Source organism: Chiloscyllium plagiosum, unplaced genomic scaffold (genome assembly GCF_037043375.1).
Source record: "Chiloscyllium plagiosum isolate Xiang-an unplaced genomic scaffold, Cpla_swu_hap1 HiC_scaffold_26, whole genome shotgun sequence".
In the NCBI taxonomy this organism is placed as follows: Eukaryota; Metazoa; Chordata; class Chondrichthyes; order Orectolobiformes; family Hemiscylliidae; genus Chiloscyllium; species Chiloscyllium plagiosum.
In genome coordinates, this window is record NW_028270164.1 from 18999986 (window position 1) to 19017559 (window position 17574).

General features: G+C 41.3%; 1 long non-coding RNA gene across 1 annotated transcript in view; it reads left to right on the forward strand.

Moving 5' to 3' along the window:
* The window catches only part of LOC148145105 (uncharacterized), an 89629-nt gene that overhangs the window by 13740 nt on the left and 58315 nt on the right, over positions 1-17574 (forward strand). The window contains exons 2-4 of the long non-coding RNA XR_015750906.1: positions 5258-5343; positions 8448-8664; positions 14412-14794. This is a non-coding gene — a long non-coding RNA (uncharacterized LOC148145105). The remainder of the gene's footprint in view (positions 1-5257; positions 5344-8447; positions 8665-14411; positions 14795-17574) is intronic.

Consider the following 17574-nt stretch of genomic DNA (forward strand, 5'->3'; position numbering starts at 1 on the left):
GGAGTGGCTAAAGTATTTTTTTCCTGATTGCAAAATCATAGTATTTGGATAATAGGTGTTTAGGGTAGTGGAGTGCAATATGGACACCTAGTGATGATGGCATAGTAATCAGAGAATTGAGACTGAGTCAATGGATCCACCCTGGAATCTTTCTACTCTCTGTGATTCAACTGACTAATTAAAATCTGGGCTCCAGGGCAGCTTAAGACCTGTCATTGTTACCTCTTTCCAACCTTCAACCCTTAATAACAGATGAGTCTCCTGTGAAACAGGTTTAATTAATGGTTATGATTTGATTCCACAAGTATTTTTTTCACTCTTTAGTCACTTCAGTGATTGCACACCCTACCCTTCCAACTGTCAAGCAAGAACCCATTCACTAATTTACATTCAGTAACATTCAGCTGTCGTTTCCTTTCAGATACCAACTGAAATGCTGTATGTTCCATCACTTACACTGTATTTCAAATGTGTGGTTATTATTTCTTTTCATTAATAGCAAAGTATTATCATTTTGATTGCTAAGTATTTGAAGATTGAAGGCTAATGAAATAGCCTTCCCTCTGCTCCTCTTTCAGCATTTTGACTCCCCGGTCATTGAGCCATACAGCATGGAAACAGACTCTTCGGTCCAACCCATCCATGCTAACCATGTTCTCAAACTAAACTCGTCCCAGCTGCCGATATTTGGCCCATATCCCTTTAAATCTTTCCTATTTGTGTACTTATCCAAATATCTTTTGAACATTGTCAATGTGCCTGCATCCACCATTTCCTCTGGCAATTCATTCCATTCACTAACCACTCCATGTAAAAATGTTGCCCCTCATGTCCTTTTTAAATCTTTCTCCTCTCACCTTAAAAATATGACGCCTAGTTTTGAACTCCCCTACCTTAGGGAAAAGATGTTTGTTTGTTATCGTATCTATGCCTCTCATGATTTTATAAACCTCTATAAGATCACACCTCAACTTCCTTCAGTCCAGTGAAAAAAGTCCCAGCCTATCCAGCCTATTTTTATAACTCAGACCCTTTATTCCCAGCAACATCCTGGTACATCTTTTCTGAACCCTCTCCCATTTAATAAAATCCTTCCCATAACAGGGCGATCTGAACTGCACATGGTACTCCAGTAGAGGCCTCACCAGTGTCCTATACAACCTCAAGATGACATGCCAAATTCTCAAAGACCCGCAACACCAACTGCCATTTCCAGTCACCTTTCCATGCAAGCACTTGAGATGCAGTACCTACTCCAGTTGTTGGAGACTGCATTATAAATAGTGAGTTCAATTAACTAAATTGGAAAAAGTGCTCAGAGCACAAGAAAATTGCTACTTCTATGGAAGGAGAGCCTCAGGCCCTGTACCTTCTCCCTTCTCACCATCCAGGGCCTGAGGCAATCTAGTGCTTTTTTCCAGTTCAGTTAATTGAATTCACTGTTTATAATGCAGTCTCTAACACAGTAGGGAGATCAAATGGAGAATACAAACAGACAAACAAGCCTCAAGAATAGGCCATTCAGCCCATCAAGTCTGCTACGCCATTCAATTAGATCTTGGCTGATCTGCTTTTAACCTCAATCCTTTTTTCCTGTCTCAATAACTTATCATCCCCTTGGTAATCAAGAATCTATTGGGTGACTGCTTTGGGGAACATCTTATTTCAGTCTCCAGCCCATGGCTCCCAGCTTCCAGTCACCTGTCATTTTAGTTCCCTGTCCCACTTTGATTGGAATATCTTTGACAGTTGTACAGCTTAGGACAGATGGGGACTGAACACAAAGTAGACAAGCAGGGGGCTGGAAGAACACAGCAAGCTAGGCAGCATCTGGAGGTGGAGAAGTTGACATTTCAGGTATAACCCTTCTTCAGGACTGAATACAAGAGCTGGTCCAAATCATTGTTCTTTATTACAATGAAATATACACATAATCATGAAAGAGCAGAGTTTAGTTACCGAGGTAAAAACAATTACTGCAGATGCTGGAAACCAGATTCTGGATCAGTGGTGCTGGAAGAGCACAGCAATTCAGGCAGCATCTGATGAGCAGCAAAATTGACGTTTCGGGCAAAAGCCGCTTTATTCCTGATGAAGGGCTTTTGCCCGAAACATCGATTTTGCTGCTCGTCGGATGCTGCCTGAATTGCTGTGCTCTTCCAGCACCACTGATCCAGAGTTTAGTTACCACCTCTTCATCAGTTCTAAGTCCCATATGATCTGAACAACAAAAATCCAAAGAACTATGGATGCTGGAAATTGGAAACAAAACAGAAATTGCTGGAAAAAGCTTAGCAAGTCTGGCAGCATCTGTGGAGAGAAAGCAGAGTTAACGTTTCAGGTCCAGTGACCCTTCTTCAGTAATGATCCAAAAGTATTTGACCTGAATTGTTAACATTTTCTCACCCTCCACTGCTACAGCTCCACCTCCTGATCAATGTTGCAGCAAACTGCACAGATGTATGACTGTATAACAATCATAAAGGAATTGTGTAGGTCACACACAAGCTGGATGATGCAATGAAAAATGCAGTTAAGGAAAAAAACAAAGAAATTTCATCGAGATCATTATCTTTGAATATTTTCAGTATCATCTGCCTTTATTCATTTATTATAAGTGATTAACACATGAAAAGACAACTGCACATTAGGAACATTTATCTAGATAGTAAGAGAACTGTTCAGACCAGGGGGAATCTCCAGATTCGTTAACTGATGTGTTCTGATTTAGCAAATCTCACTGAGGACAATGGAGTTGAAATATAAGTGGCATCAGAGCTTAATACAAAATTAAAGAACTGCAGAAGCTGTAAATCAGAATCAAAAACAGAATTTGCTGGAAAAGCTCAGCAGGTCTGGCAGCATCTGTGGAGAGAAAGCAGAGTTAACATTTTGGGTCTGGGAAAGGGTCACTCGACCCAAAATGCTAACTCTGATTTCTCTCCACAGCTGCTGCCAGACCTGCTGAGTTTTTCCAGCGATTTCTGTTTCTGGCATCAGAGCTTTCAGAGTTAATGAGGCACAAAAAAACAGCCAGATCTCCTGTTCCTATCCAGCAACTCTCACCCCACCAATCTTCAGAATTAATTACTTTCATTAGGCAAGGACTAAATTGAATATTTGACAGAGATATGATATACAGAACATGTGCCATCCAGTAGTCATTCAGACTCAGAAATTTGAACTGTAGTTATGGAAGTGGGCACTATGTGGTTAAGAAAAGAAGAGACAGTTAGGGAGGTAAATAACAGCAAACTATTTGGTATGTTTCCAAAAAAACAACACAAACTCAGGGAATTACCCAACCTGTGGCATGTGGACAGTTTCCCAATTTCCATATAAAAGATTTCAATTTTACAGCAGCAATTTTGGAATTCAAGTGTTAACTTGTCCTGACCAGACATATGAAGTACAGAGTGCAAATGTTTATATTATTGTTTTCAATCATACTCTGCGTGACTGCTGTCTTACTCCATACCTAAAAAGGGAGTGGGTTTCTCTTTTGTTGTGGGTGTGACGAACATGACTCTGCTTGCGTTACTCTGTGATCCTTCAGGCTCCTGCCGTCAAGAGGAAACGTGTCATTGACTTCTCAGGACTTGCACTACATGTACTGAACACTGACTGGCTGTAAAGTTAGGAGGTTCTGTTTACGTAGGCAATGGGAAGTCCTTTGATCTGAGTGCTAGCAAACTCCAGCAGAACAGTCTGCACTTGCCAGCTCGTATAGGGCCTGTTGAAGGTTATTCAGTGGGCAGTGGGGGGCTCAGTATTTGAAAGTTACAGGCACATTACTCTGGCTAATCAAAGTAAATTTCAAATAACCATCTCTGTAGCATGAATTCATATAAATATCTGTATAATGTTTGAAAACAGCTTTTGCCACAAATGCAAATATATAATTGTGACTTGGATTTATTGGACAGGCAACTGCAAATAAAATACATGACTAACTGGGAACTAATATAGCAATAATTTCAAGCTTTTTTGTACGATTATATGATAAATTATTAATGAAAACATCTCATAATGGAGGTGGTCTAAGTCCAGGAGTGGTTTAACATTGTAATTGTAATTTAGAGTATTTGGCAAGTGTCAAGTGGCAGATACACACTATCCAATGTTCAAAGATATACACTGAAACAAAAACTTAGATTTATATGAAATGTTTCAAGACTACTGGCGTATTTTTGCGTGGATCAGAAACCAATGGGCTGTATACCTGTAAGACAGTTAGATAACATCACCCATGTGATGCTCCAGTACAAAGATGTCAACCTCTACTTCAGTAACAATATCAATAATAATAGAAATAGCTTACTTGCAATTACTATATCTTTGCTCTATTCAGAAGTTCTGCACAGATTCAGACTATGTGTAATTCTGAGAGCTTATTGCAGTATAACTAGTTAATGTTGTTAATAAACTTCAAGATGTCTGCCTCAGCAAAACTCCAGTCATCACACCATGTTACAAAGCCGACATAAAGGATATACTCACACCATATTAAACTGGCAATGCTGTTAATCGAGAAATTACATCGTAGTGGCAACTAGTTGATACTAAATGCAGATAAGAGCAGCAGGAATTGCCACCAAGTATACACAATAGTAAATTTCGGAACTAGCCATTCATGATCACAGTGATCCAATCTGTTTAGAATTGCAGTAACTTTATTATCAGCATCATTATTTATAGTTACCTTACCTCTCCCTTATGACAGACATTCCCAGTTTCTCTAGTATCCAGTGTCCAATCTACATGGCCACACAGATGCTCTGAGAGTCTATGCTTGTCAATCTGCATGCCAACACTGTTTGCAGCATAGACACCTTCTGGCAGTTACCACCACACATGGAACTCCAAGGCCTGCACAGAAGGATACATTAGTGAGTTTGGAGAAGATTTGTAGCTCAGATTAAGGCTCTGGATGTAAGTTTGCTTGCTGAGCTGGAAGGTTCATTTTCACATGTTTCATCACCATACTAGGTTACATCATCCACGAGCCTCTGGTAAAGCACTGGTGTTGTGACCCACTTTTGATTTATTTATAGATAAATAAATAAATAAATAAATAAATAGAAAGTGGGTCACAAAACCAGTACTTCACCAGAAGCTCACGGATGATGTAACCTAGTATGGTGACGAAACGTCTGAAAATGAACCTTCCAGCTCAGTGAGCAAACTTACACCCAGAAGAAGAAATGTTAGTGGAAACATTGCTGATGATTCAGTGTTACAATGTTTTGTCTTGCAGGTAGAGTCACGATCGGGCTCCTCACAGGTGAAAGGGAATCCTGTGGACAGCAGAGGGTGGTTCAATTCAGTGTTCACAGGTCACAGGTAAATTTGCAATGGAGTTGCTGTCATCCATCTTGCCCACTTTCTTCCTCAGTCCTGATGTTGATCAATTCTGCCATTTCATTTCAGAAGAAATAGCACAGAGGCCAAAGAAGTGCAGCTTTAAAGCTGCGCAATATAATACAACAATAAACGGGAGCGAACAATAAAAGAGTAAAATGCTTTATTCTGCAAAACAGGTTATTATAATAGCATTTTAATGATTATTGAACTACAAAGGGAAATGGAAACCCAATACCCAAACATGGATTAGCAAACAACTGACATTCTGTCAGAGTTTCATTTTACTTAATCAAAAAGTAGCTGATAAGGAAACATAGTTGGTCAAACTCCTTCCAGCTTTGGGAAACAAAGGACTATGAAGAGTCAATTTCTCAGGTATAGTTAATGATGATGACATAGGTTGTGACATTTTCTGACTCTTAGAAGACCAACTTCCAGTTCCAGTCAGCTTCAGGATACATAGGCTTGTGCTTGTGTCACACTGGCAATGACCAGGTGAAACAATGAATTAATTCATAGGTAGGTGTTGACTCAAGAATACAGAGTGTGACTTAACTGAAAGGTGTATGGATCTAGTCATTGCCTCTAAACCTATTAAAGCCTTCAAGAAAGCGCGATTAGACAAACCCAAAAAAATACCATCGATGCAATACTAGATGATGGATCAAGTTCAAAGGCATTGTTGAGGACTTGCTGCAGCCATCAGCAGGATCAGTAAATTATCCGAATCTTGTAAGAGGTGTGACTTGCTTCACCTACCAAGGCAGTGGTCAGCGTTTTGTTATATATCTTGTTTATGTTCCACAAGACAACTTTTGGCTAAAACATGTATGAAATACAATTACCCAGAGAAATGAAAAGTATGCCGTAATGCTCCTTAGCAGAATGCAAAGAAGAGCCAACCATGGAACAATGTCAAGGACATTCTCAAATTTCCATCCATGCCACACAATTATGTCAATGATGTCCGAGAGCTATCTGCAATATCACAGCTTACAGACTCCAACAGACAGTATATATGTTCTGAGGAAGGGTCACCAGACCTGAAATGTCACCTTTGGTTTATCTTCACAGATTCTGCCAGACCTACTGAGCTTTTCAGCAATTTCTGCTTTTATTTCTGATTTATAGCATCTGCAATTCTTTCAATTTTCATTTAGTATACATGTTCATTTTGACATACCATATGGACCCTGTCAGAAAAACTGAAGTCTTTACCTCTATCCAAGTGACATAATCCAGAAGGAATTGACAAAATGTACTAAATACAAATATTGATATATGTGGATGTGCGGATACCAACTCTTTAATATCTTTCACAAATTATGCTCAGGAAACTGGCACAGAGTTGTGTGATCCATTACCAACAATCTTATTATCTAACAAAGAAGCTGGAATCCTATGCATTGGCATAACCCATCTTAAATGTCAATGTGGCTCCTCACAGTGGACAACTCAAACATTTTCCATCATTGAAACATTCCACCCCCTCCCCCCACCCGGTGTATCATTTGCATGGGTTTGCTCTTAGCAGAGCTTACTCATTTTCTGCTATTAGCATCTATCATTATCACCGATACAACATTTAATTCTTTCCTCTACCACCATCATAGAATCATAGAGATGTACAGCACGAAAACAAACCCTTCAGTCCAACTTGTCCATGCCAAAAAGATATCCTAACCTAATCTAGTCCCATTTGCCAGCATTTGGCCCATATCCCTCTAAACCCTTCCTTTCATATACCCATCCAGATGCTTTTTAAATGTTGGAATTGTACCAATCTCCACCAATTCCTCTGGCAGCTCCTTCCATACACGCACCACCCTCTGTGTAAAAACGTTGCCCCTTAGGTCCCTTTTAAATTTTTCATCTCTTACCCTAAACTGATGCCCTCTAGTTCTGAACTCCCCCACCCCACGCAAAAGACCTTGTCTATTTACCCTGTCCATGCCCTAAGCATTCCCTTTGCCTTTTACTCTTAGTACTCTAACCATCATTTTTCATCCTTCTTAAGTTTGAGGAAGAGTATTATGGGACTAGAAACTGGGAGGAGAGCAGTACGGGGTTGTAATCAAAATGAAAAGCAGAGGTCAAGCTCTGAAGTTTTTGAATTCAATGTTGAATCCTAGTGGCTTTAAAGGGAAAGTGAGGTAGTACTCTTCTAGCTTGGATTGGGCTTCAGTGGAACGTTACAGCTGACTGAGAACAGAAACATTAGCTTGAGACCAAGATAGTACATTGAAATAGCAAGCAACCCAAAGGTTGGGGTCGTTCTTATAGACAGAGTGGAGATATTCTGCAAAGAGTTTCTCTCACTGCAGATGCGCAGTTTCTCCTGTACTTTCTGTTTTATTTCAGATCTTCAGCATTACATTCCTGTATTAACATTTGGATTATCCATAAATGGGACATATTGCAGCAGCATGTGGTTGTGAAAATCGACGAGATTGTCTCCATAGAAGATAGCAAATGAAATTCTGCTTTATGTTGCTGTGGGTTGGAATTTAAATTAGTGAAAACGTGTTACATCTGTACTGGGTGTTGGTGGGGCCGTACCTGAAGTATTGTGTACAGTTTCAATCCCTGTATTTAGGAAAGGATCTAATGATATTGGAGGTTCTAAACAGCTTCCTCAGATGAGAAGCATTAACTTTTCTTTCATTGAAGTTTAAAAGAATGAGGCGTAGTCTTACTGAAACATAAAAGATTCCAAGTGAGCTTCACAGTGTAGATGTTGAGAAAATGTTTCCTCTCATGGGGAGAATGGCATACTTAGGGACATAGCTACGGAATAAGGGGGTATTCATTTAAATGAATGAGATGTGAAGAAATTTTTTCTACCTGAGGGTAATGATTGCCTCGAATTTTCTAGCTTAGAGACTTGTGAACTCTAGAGCACTGCATGTATTTATAGAGAAGGTCAATAGATTCAAAAATATTAAGGGGTTGAGGGTTCTGAGAAACTGACATGAAATAGAAGCTGAGGCTTAGGCAGATCTGTCATGATCTTGTTGAATGGTGAGGCAGACTTGAGGGAATGAATGGCCTACTCCTTTTTTTTATGTTCTTATGTATTGCAGATGGCATTATAGTCCTCGGAAGAACTAAACATAAGCATGACACAAGTTTCCATCACCTTATGGCAGCAGCAAAAAAAAGTCTTGCTTTCAACAGTGCAAAATGTCTAGTCAATATGGGCCAATTCTTCAGATCAATATACTTGTCAAATGGTATTAGATCTGACCCTACCATCATAGATGTATAGAAGATGCATACACAAGACAAGGACTCAAAAAGGTACCATGATTTCTCCAAATGTTTATCTCAATACCTTTCAAGTTTTGTGATCTAACTCTCTCCTCCTTAAGATCTTTGCTGCAAAGACATGCCACCCTAATTTCTAATCTCTCAAAAATGCTTGATCATTCAAAAACTGTACACTTCAATGTTGTGATCCATCCAAATTTACCAGGTTAGAAGGAGATGCAACCCAGAAAACTCAGCAACATTTGGTTAACATGTTCATTTATGTTTGACCATTGTTTAAATCTGTTCAAAATAAATCAGTTGGGCTCTCTTTTAAAACAACAGGAAAAGGTGTGTAGTTAAAGCATGTTTAAGTATTTGAAAGCTTGTATTGTAAACAATAATTTCTAAATCATAAAGTTAATTCATAAGGTAATGATTATATTGAGTGCTTTCTCTATGATTCATGAACAACAGAAAGTTGCCAAAATTTAGCCGCAGCCCTATGTTTGATTTAATTCATATCTTATGGTCTTTTAGTGATCCTCGAGGATGAAAGTTACGCTTGAATGAATTCAGGGATTTCAAGGGAGTCGGATATAGGGAAAATTTATAAAGCTGATGACATAGCAATTAAGAAATAATGAAGAAGGCAGTCAAATATGGATGATTGCATAATTTAAGGAATTGGTCAGAAGTATTTATCAGACTAACATTTGGCAACAGCACTGGAGAGGAAAGATTACACATTGTGCAGTGACTCTCAGGCATGATCCAGACTGGCTCTGGACCAATTCAGGATCAAAATTCCAACCAAGGCATTCCAATCATAGGGTGGAAAGTGAAGAGGAGACAGACCAGTCCCTTTTCTTGCCATTGCTTTGAGGCCACGTTTGGGCAAAGATTCCCAGTCTACAGATGGAACTCAGTCAGAAACATGCTTGATAGGGATCCTATTGAAGAATATCAGGCCCTTTAGAGGGTGCAGAGGACATTTATTAGGAAGGTCATAGAGACAGGGGATTTAGGGAGATTCAGTTATAAGGATTTTGATAGAATAACTAAGTAGAAACAAATTTCATTGAGGGAGAGTTAGTTGTCAAAGAACTGAGCTTTACAGTGAATTGGCAAACAGCAGAAAGTTAGTGAGGTGTTACAATTTAGAATTCAATGTCTAAAAGAATCAGAGAAGCACATTCAAGCAAAACTTAAAATGCCAACAAAAGTCAAGCTCATAATTTGGCTCACTTATCTTTGCTAGAATCCACATAAATTCACATACAGGGACCTGTAACCTAAAGGAAACAGGAAAATTGCCAGACAATGTATCATTTTTGAATTAAACAAAAGAACATTTGCCTGAGGCATTCTTAACAGCAATGCCTTGGTCAATCAGAGTCAACTTGCCAACCAATTAGCATCCTTTTCACACGTAGTGTAATTTTTTTTATTTATTTATTTTGTGGGATGTGGGTATCGCTGGCTGGGACAACATTTATTGCACGTCCCTGGCTGCCCTTGAGAAGGAGGGGGTGGTGAACTGTCTTTTTGTACTGCTGCAGTCCAGTTGACTCACAATGCCGTTAGAGTCATAGAGATGTACAGCATGGAAACAGACCATTCGGTCCAACCCATCCATGCCGACCAGATATCCCAACCCAATCTAGTCCCACCTGCCAGCACCCGGCCCATATCCCTCCAAACCCTTCCTATTCATATACCCATCCAAATGCCTCTTAAATGTTACAATTCTACCAGCCTGCACCACTTTCTCTGGCAGCTCATTCCATACACGTACCACCCTCTGTGTGAAAAGGTTGCCCCTTAGGTCTTTTTATATCTTGCCCCTCTCACCCCAAACCTATGCCCTCTAGTTCTGGACTCCCCGATCCCGGGGAAATGACTTTGCCTATTTACCCTATCCATGCCCCTTATAATTTTGTATATCTCCATAGGGTCACCCCTCAGCCTCCGACGCTCCAGGGAAAACAGCCCCAGCCTGTTCAGCCTTCCCTATAACCTCTCCCTATAGCTCAAAGTATAACATAGCAAAGATGAGTGGGAAAATGGAGGACTGGGAAGCTTTTAAAGAACAACAGAGGATTACTAAGAAGGAAATACGCAGAGAAAAAATGAGATACGAAGGTAAACTGGCCAGAAATATAAAGGAGGATAGTAAAAGCTTTTTTAGGTATGTGAAAGGCAAAAAAATTGTTAAGACTAAAATTGGACCCTTGAAGACAGAAACAGGGCAATATATTAAAGGGAACAAAGAAATGGCAGAAGAATTGATTTGTTACTTCAGATCTGTGTTCACTGGGGAAGACACAAGCAATCTCCCTGAGGTAACAGTGGCTGAAGGACCTGCACTTAAGGGAATTTATATTTGCCAGGAATTGGTGTTGGAGAGACTGTCAGGCCTGAAGGTTGATAAGTCCCCGGGACCTGATGGTCTACATCCCAGGGTACTGAAGGAGGTGGCTCGAGAAATTGTGGATGCGTTGGTGATTATTTTCCAGAGTTCGATAGATTCGGGATCAGTTCCTGCGGATTGGAGGGTGGCTAATGTTGTACCACTTTTTAAGAAAGGTGGGAGAGAGAAAGCAGGAAATTATAGACCAGTTAGTCTGACCTCAGTGGTGGGAAAGATGCTGGAGTCTATTATAAAGGATGAAATTACGACACATCTGGATAGTAGTAAAAGGATAGGTCAGAGTCAGCATGGTTTTATGAAGGGGAAATCATGCTTGACTAATCTTCTGGAACTTTTTGAGGATGTTACTCTGAAGATGGATGAGGGAGATCCAGTAGATGTAGTGTACCTGGACTTTCAGAAAGCTTTTGATAAAGTCCCACATAGGAGGTTAGTGAGCAAAATTAGGGCACGTGTATTGGGGTCAAAGTACTAACTTGGATTGAAAGTTGGTTGGCTTATAGGAAACAAAGGGTAGTGATAAACGGCTCCATTTCGGAATGGCAGGCAGTGACCAGTGGGGTATCGCAGGGATCAGTGCTGGGACCACAGCTTTTTACAATATATGTTAATGATATAGAAGATGGTATTAGTAATAACATTAGCAAATTTGCTGATGATTCTAAGCTGGGTGGCAGGGTGAAATGTGAGGAGGATGTTAGGAGATTACAGGGTGACCTGGACAGGTTAGGTGAGTGGTCAGAAGCATGGCAGATGCAGTTTAATGTGGATAAATGTGTGGTAATCCACTTTGGTGGCAAGAACAGAAAGGCAGATTACTACCTAAATGGAATCAATTTAGGTAAAGGGGCAGTACAAAGAGATCTGGGTGTTCTTGTGCACCAGTCAATGAAGGTAAGCATGCAGGTACAGCAAGTAGTGAAGAAGGTTAATAGCATGCTGGCCTTCTTAACAAGAGGGATTGAGCAAAGAAGCGAAGAGGTTCTTCTGCAGCTGTACAGGACCCTGGTGAGACTACACCTGGAGTACTGTGTGCAGTTCTGGTTTCCAAATTTGAGGAAAGACATTCTGGTTATTGAGGGAGTGCAGTGTAGGTACACGAGGTCAATTCCTGGAATGGCAGGACTACCTTACGCTGAAAGACTGGAGCGACTGGGCTTGTACACCCTTGAGTTTAGAAGACTGAGAGGGGATCTGATTGAGACATATTAGATTATTAAAGGATTGGACACTCTGGAGGCAAGAAACATGTTTCCGCTGATGGGTGAGTCCCGAACCAGAGGACACAACTTAAAAATACGGGGTAGACCATTTAGGACAGAGATGAGGAGAAACTTCTTCACCCAGAGAGTGGTGGCTGTGTGGAATGCTCTGCCCCAGAGGGCAGTGGAGGCACAGTCTCTGGATTCATTTAAGAAAGAGTTGGATAGAGCTCTCAAAGATAGTGGAATCAAGGGTTATGGAGATAAGGCAGGAACAGGATACTGATTAAGGATGATCAGCCATGATCATATTGAATGGTGGTGCAGGCTCGAAGGGCAGAATGGCCTACTCCTGCACCTATTGTAAAAAGAAAAAAAACCTCCAACCCTGGCAACATCCTTGTAAATCTTTGCTGAACCCTTTCAAGTTTCACAACATCTTTCTGATAGGAAGGAGACCAGAATTGCATGCAATATTCCAACAGTGGCCTAACCAATGTCCTGTACAGCTGCAACATGACCTCCCAACTCTTGTACTCAATACTCTGACCAATAAAGGAAAACATACCAAACGCCTTCTTCACTATCTTATTGACCTGCGACTCCACTTTCAAGGAGCTACGAACCTGCACTCCAAGGTCTCTTTGTTCAGCAACACTCCCTGGGACCTTACCATTAAATGTATAAGTCCTGCTAAGATTTGCTTTCACAAAATGCAGCACCTCGCATTTATCTGAATTAAACTCCATCTGCCACTTCTCAGTCTATTGGCCCATCTGGTCAAGATCTTGTTGTAATCTGAGATAACCCTCTTCGCTGACCACTACACCTCCAATTTTGGTGTCATCTGCAAACTTACTAACTGTACCTCTTATGCTCACATCCAAATCATTTATGTAAATGACAAAAAGTAGAGGGCCCAGCACCGATCCTTGTGGCACTCCATTGGTCACAGTCCTCAAGTCTGAAATACAACTCTCCACCACCACCCTCCTGCTTCTACTTTTGAGCCAGTTCTGTATCCAAATGGCTAGTTCTCCCTGTATTCCATAAGATCTAACCTTGCTAATCAGTCTCCCATGGGGAACCTTGTCGAACGCCTTACTGAAGTCCATATAGATCACATCTACTGCTCTGCCCTCATCAATCCTCTTTGTTACTTCCTCAAAAAACTCAGTCAAGTTTGTGAGACATGATTTCCCACGCACAAAGACATGTTGACTATCCCTTATCAGTCCTTTCCAAATACATACACATCCTGTTCCTCAGGATTCCCTCAAACAACTTGCCCACCACTGAGGTCAGACTCACTGGTCTATAGTTCCCTGGCTTGTCCTTATCACCCTTTTTAAACAGTGGCACCATGTTTGCAAACCTCCAGTCTTCCGGCACCTTACCTGTGACTATTGATGATGCAAATATCTCAGCAAGAGACCCAGCAATCACTTCTGTAGCTTCCCACAAAGTTCTAGGATACATCTGATCAGGTCCTGGGGATTTATCTAGGAGAAAGTGAGGACTGCAGATGCTGGCGATCAGAGCTGAAAATGTGTTGCTGGAAAAGCACAGCAGGTCAGGCAGCATCCAAGGAGCAGGAGAATCGACGTTTCGGGCATGAGCCCTTCTTCAGGAATGAAGAAGGGCTCATGGCCATAACGTCGATTCTCCTGCTCCTTGGATGCTGCCTGATCTGCTGCGCTTTTCCAGCAACACATTTTCAGCTGGGGATTTATCCACCATTACCCGTTTCAAGACATCCAGCACTTCCTCCTCTGTAATTTGGACATTTTGCAAGGTGTCACCATCTATTTCCCTACAGTCTATATCTTCCATATCCTTTTCCACAGTAAATACTGATGCAAAGTACTCATTTAATATCTCCCCCATTTTCTGCGGCTCCACACAAAGGCCGCCTTGCTGATCTTTGAGGGGCCCTATTTTCTCCCAAGTTACCCTTTTGTCCTTAATGTATTTGTAAAAACTCTTTGGATTCTCCTTAATTCTGTTTGCCAAAGCTATCTCATGTCCCCTTTTTGCCCTCCTGATTTCCCTCTTAAGTATACTCCTACTTCCTTTATACTCTTCTAAGGATCTGTCCTGTCTATACCTTATATGCTTCCTTCTTTTTCTTAACCAAATTCTCAATTTCTTTATTCATCCAGGGAGGGAATTCCAGGACTTTGACCCAGTGACAGTGAAGGAACATCGATATATTTCCAAGTCAGGTTTGGAGAGGAACCTGAGGGTTCTGCCCTTGTCCTTCTAGATGGAAGTGCTCATGGTTTTGGAATGTGCTGTCTGAGGATCTTTGGTGAATTTCTGCAGTGTGTCTTGTAGATAGTACACATTGCTGCAACTGAACACTGGCAGTGGAGGAACTGGATGCTTGTGGATGCAGTGCCAATCAAGCAGCTGCTTTTCCCTGGATGGTGTCAAGCTTCTTGAGTGTTGCTGGGACTGCACTCAACCAGGCAAGTGGGGAGTATTCCATCACACTCCTGACTTGGTCCTTTTAAATGGTGAACAGGCTTTCAGGAGTCTGGAGGTGAGTTACTTACTGCAGTATTCACAGCCTCCAACCTGTTCTTCTAGCCACTGTGTTTATGTGGTGAGTCCAGTTGAGTTTCTGATCAACGACAGTTCCCAGGATGTTGATAGTGGGGGATTCAGTAACACCATTGAATGTCAAGGGGCGGTGTTAGATTGATTTGTATTGGAATTTGGGAAAGGTGATGGCCTCGTGGTATCATTGCTGGACTATTAATCTAGTGACCCAAATAATGTTTAGGGGACTCAGGTTCAAGTCCTGCATGGTAGAATTTGAATTCTGACACTGCTCTCAATGCTTTTAGTTTTCTTTGCAAACTTTCTCCTCTACTCTTGAACTGAAGTTTTGGCATTTGCTGAGGGAACAGTTCCATTGTATATTTTGTATCTTAGATCTATGGAGAAATAACATTAGTTCATGATTTTGTTCACAATTTTGAAATGCCTACTCAGTGCTTCAGTTCTAGCTTCGAGCTCTTACAGTTAGGTTCAACTGACCAAACCCAGTGAGCATTTGTAAACAGATTCATCTATTTAATCACAGAACAATTCAACATGGCAGGTTCCAGAATCAGTGGTTTCTCTCCAAAATCTCTCCAAAAGCAACCATATTGCTACATGACACTAGACACCCAGAGTGTAACCAAGATATTAACTACTTGTCCCAGTGCTTGTACTTACTCAGAGATGTACAGCATGGAAACAGAAAGACCCTTCGGTCCAACCCATCCATGCCGACCAGATAACCCAACCCAATCAAGTCCCACCTGCCCAGCACCCAGCCCATATCTCTCCAAACCCTTCCTATTCATATACCCATCCAAATGCCTTTTAAATATTGCAATTGTACCAGCCTCCACCACTTCCTCTGGCAGCTCATTCCATACACGTACCGCCCTCTGTGTGTAAAAGTTGCCCCTTAGGTCTCTTTTATATCTTTCCCCTCTCACCCTAAACCTATGCCCTCTAGTTCAGAACTCCCCGACTCCAGAGAAAACACTTTGCCTATTTACCCTATCCATGCCCCTCATAATTTTGTATATCTCCATAAGGTCACCCCTCAGCCTCTGACCCTCCAGGGAAAACAGCCCTAGTCTGTTCAGCCTCTCCCTATAGCTCAAATCCTCCAAGTTTCACAACATCTTTCCAATAGGAAGGAGACCAGAATTGCACGCAATTTTCCAACAGTGGCCTAACCAATGTCCTGTACAGCTGCAACATGGCCTCCCAACTCCTGTACTCAATACTCTGGTCAATAAAGGAAAGCATACCAAACGCCTTCTTCACTATCCTATCTACCTGCAACTCCATTTCAAGGAGCTATGAACCTGCACTCCAAGGTCTCTTTGTTCAGCAACACTCCCTAGGATCTTACCATTCAGTGTATAAGTCCTGCTTAGATTTGCTTTCCCAAAATGCAGCACCTCACATTTATCTGAATTAAACTTCATCTGCCACTTCTCAGTCCATTGGCCCATCTGGTTGAGATCCTGTTGTAATCTGAGGTAACCCTCTTCGCTCTCCACTATACCTCCAATTTTGGTGCCATCTGCAAACTTACTAACTGTACCTCTTATGCTCACACCCAAATCATTTATGTAAACGACAAAAAGTAGAGGACCCAGCACCGATCCTTGTGGCACTCCACTGGTCACAGGCCTCCAGTCTGAAAAACAAGCCTCTACCACCAGCCTCTGTCTTCTACCTTTGAGCCAGTTCTGTATCCAAGTGGATAGTTCTCCCTGTATTCCGTGAGATCTAACTTTGCTAATCAGTCTCCCATGGGGGACCTTGATCAAATTAAGGGTTTTAAAAGATAATCAAAGAGACAAAAAGGTTGACCTAGACATAATTGGGACAATGGATGACACAGAGTGATTAAAGAAAATCTAAAGTGCACGTTAATGATAGATGAACACGATATACTATGACAGCAAATCTCCTGATAAGAATAGGACTAGTAGCAGCAGCATGACAGGGAATGACATATATTTTAGCCATAGTCATCCAGTGCTGCCTCAATTTAGAAATAGTCTCCTCTCTCTGAAAATTTGCAAAATAAATCCGCATTTAAAAAGAAACCTGCCTATCTAAATTCTCTTGTTGGGGTGGTTATTGGAAGCTATAATTAAGGAGGAACACTGAGCAGTGTACTTTGATTTATGGGAAAAGGCAACACAGATTTATTAAGTTTGGGGCAGGGATGACATTTCTAATAAAACTAATTGAAATTTGTTGAGCAAAACATTTAAGACATTTTTTAATAGTGTTCATTTGTTTTAGTGCTGTTTGTAAGTTAGAAATTAGGGAATTTGCTCAAAAATGCAGTTTCCATTTCATTTTAAAATGTAAGGATACGACTGAGAGTGGGTCATGCCTTCCTGTGGCCAGTCAATGTCCATGCGTCCCGGCGGCCAGCCCCCCCCCCCCATCTGCCCGTCCAATGCAGTGCCCATCACAGCTCCCGGATGGCATCCTGCAAACAACATTAATCCTGCCCGTTGTCTGTATAAGGTCTTTCAAGCTCACCAGCCACTGCTCCAATGCGCTGGTGGATTCCTGGGCCACCATGACGCCAAGGGGTCTGAGCAGCCCGGCAGCTACTTCCCAGATGTCTTTGATGTATAATACCCGATCAGTAATATCCTTACTGGCATAAAATTCACTAAAGAGGAGAGAAACAACAACAAACTGTCATTCCTAGATGTCACAGTAGAGCGAACAGCCAATGGAGAACTTCAAACCTGCATCTACAGGAAAACAACACATACAGACCAA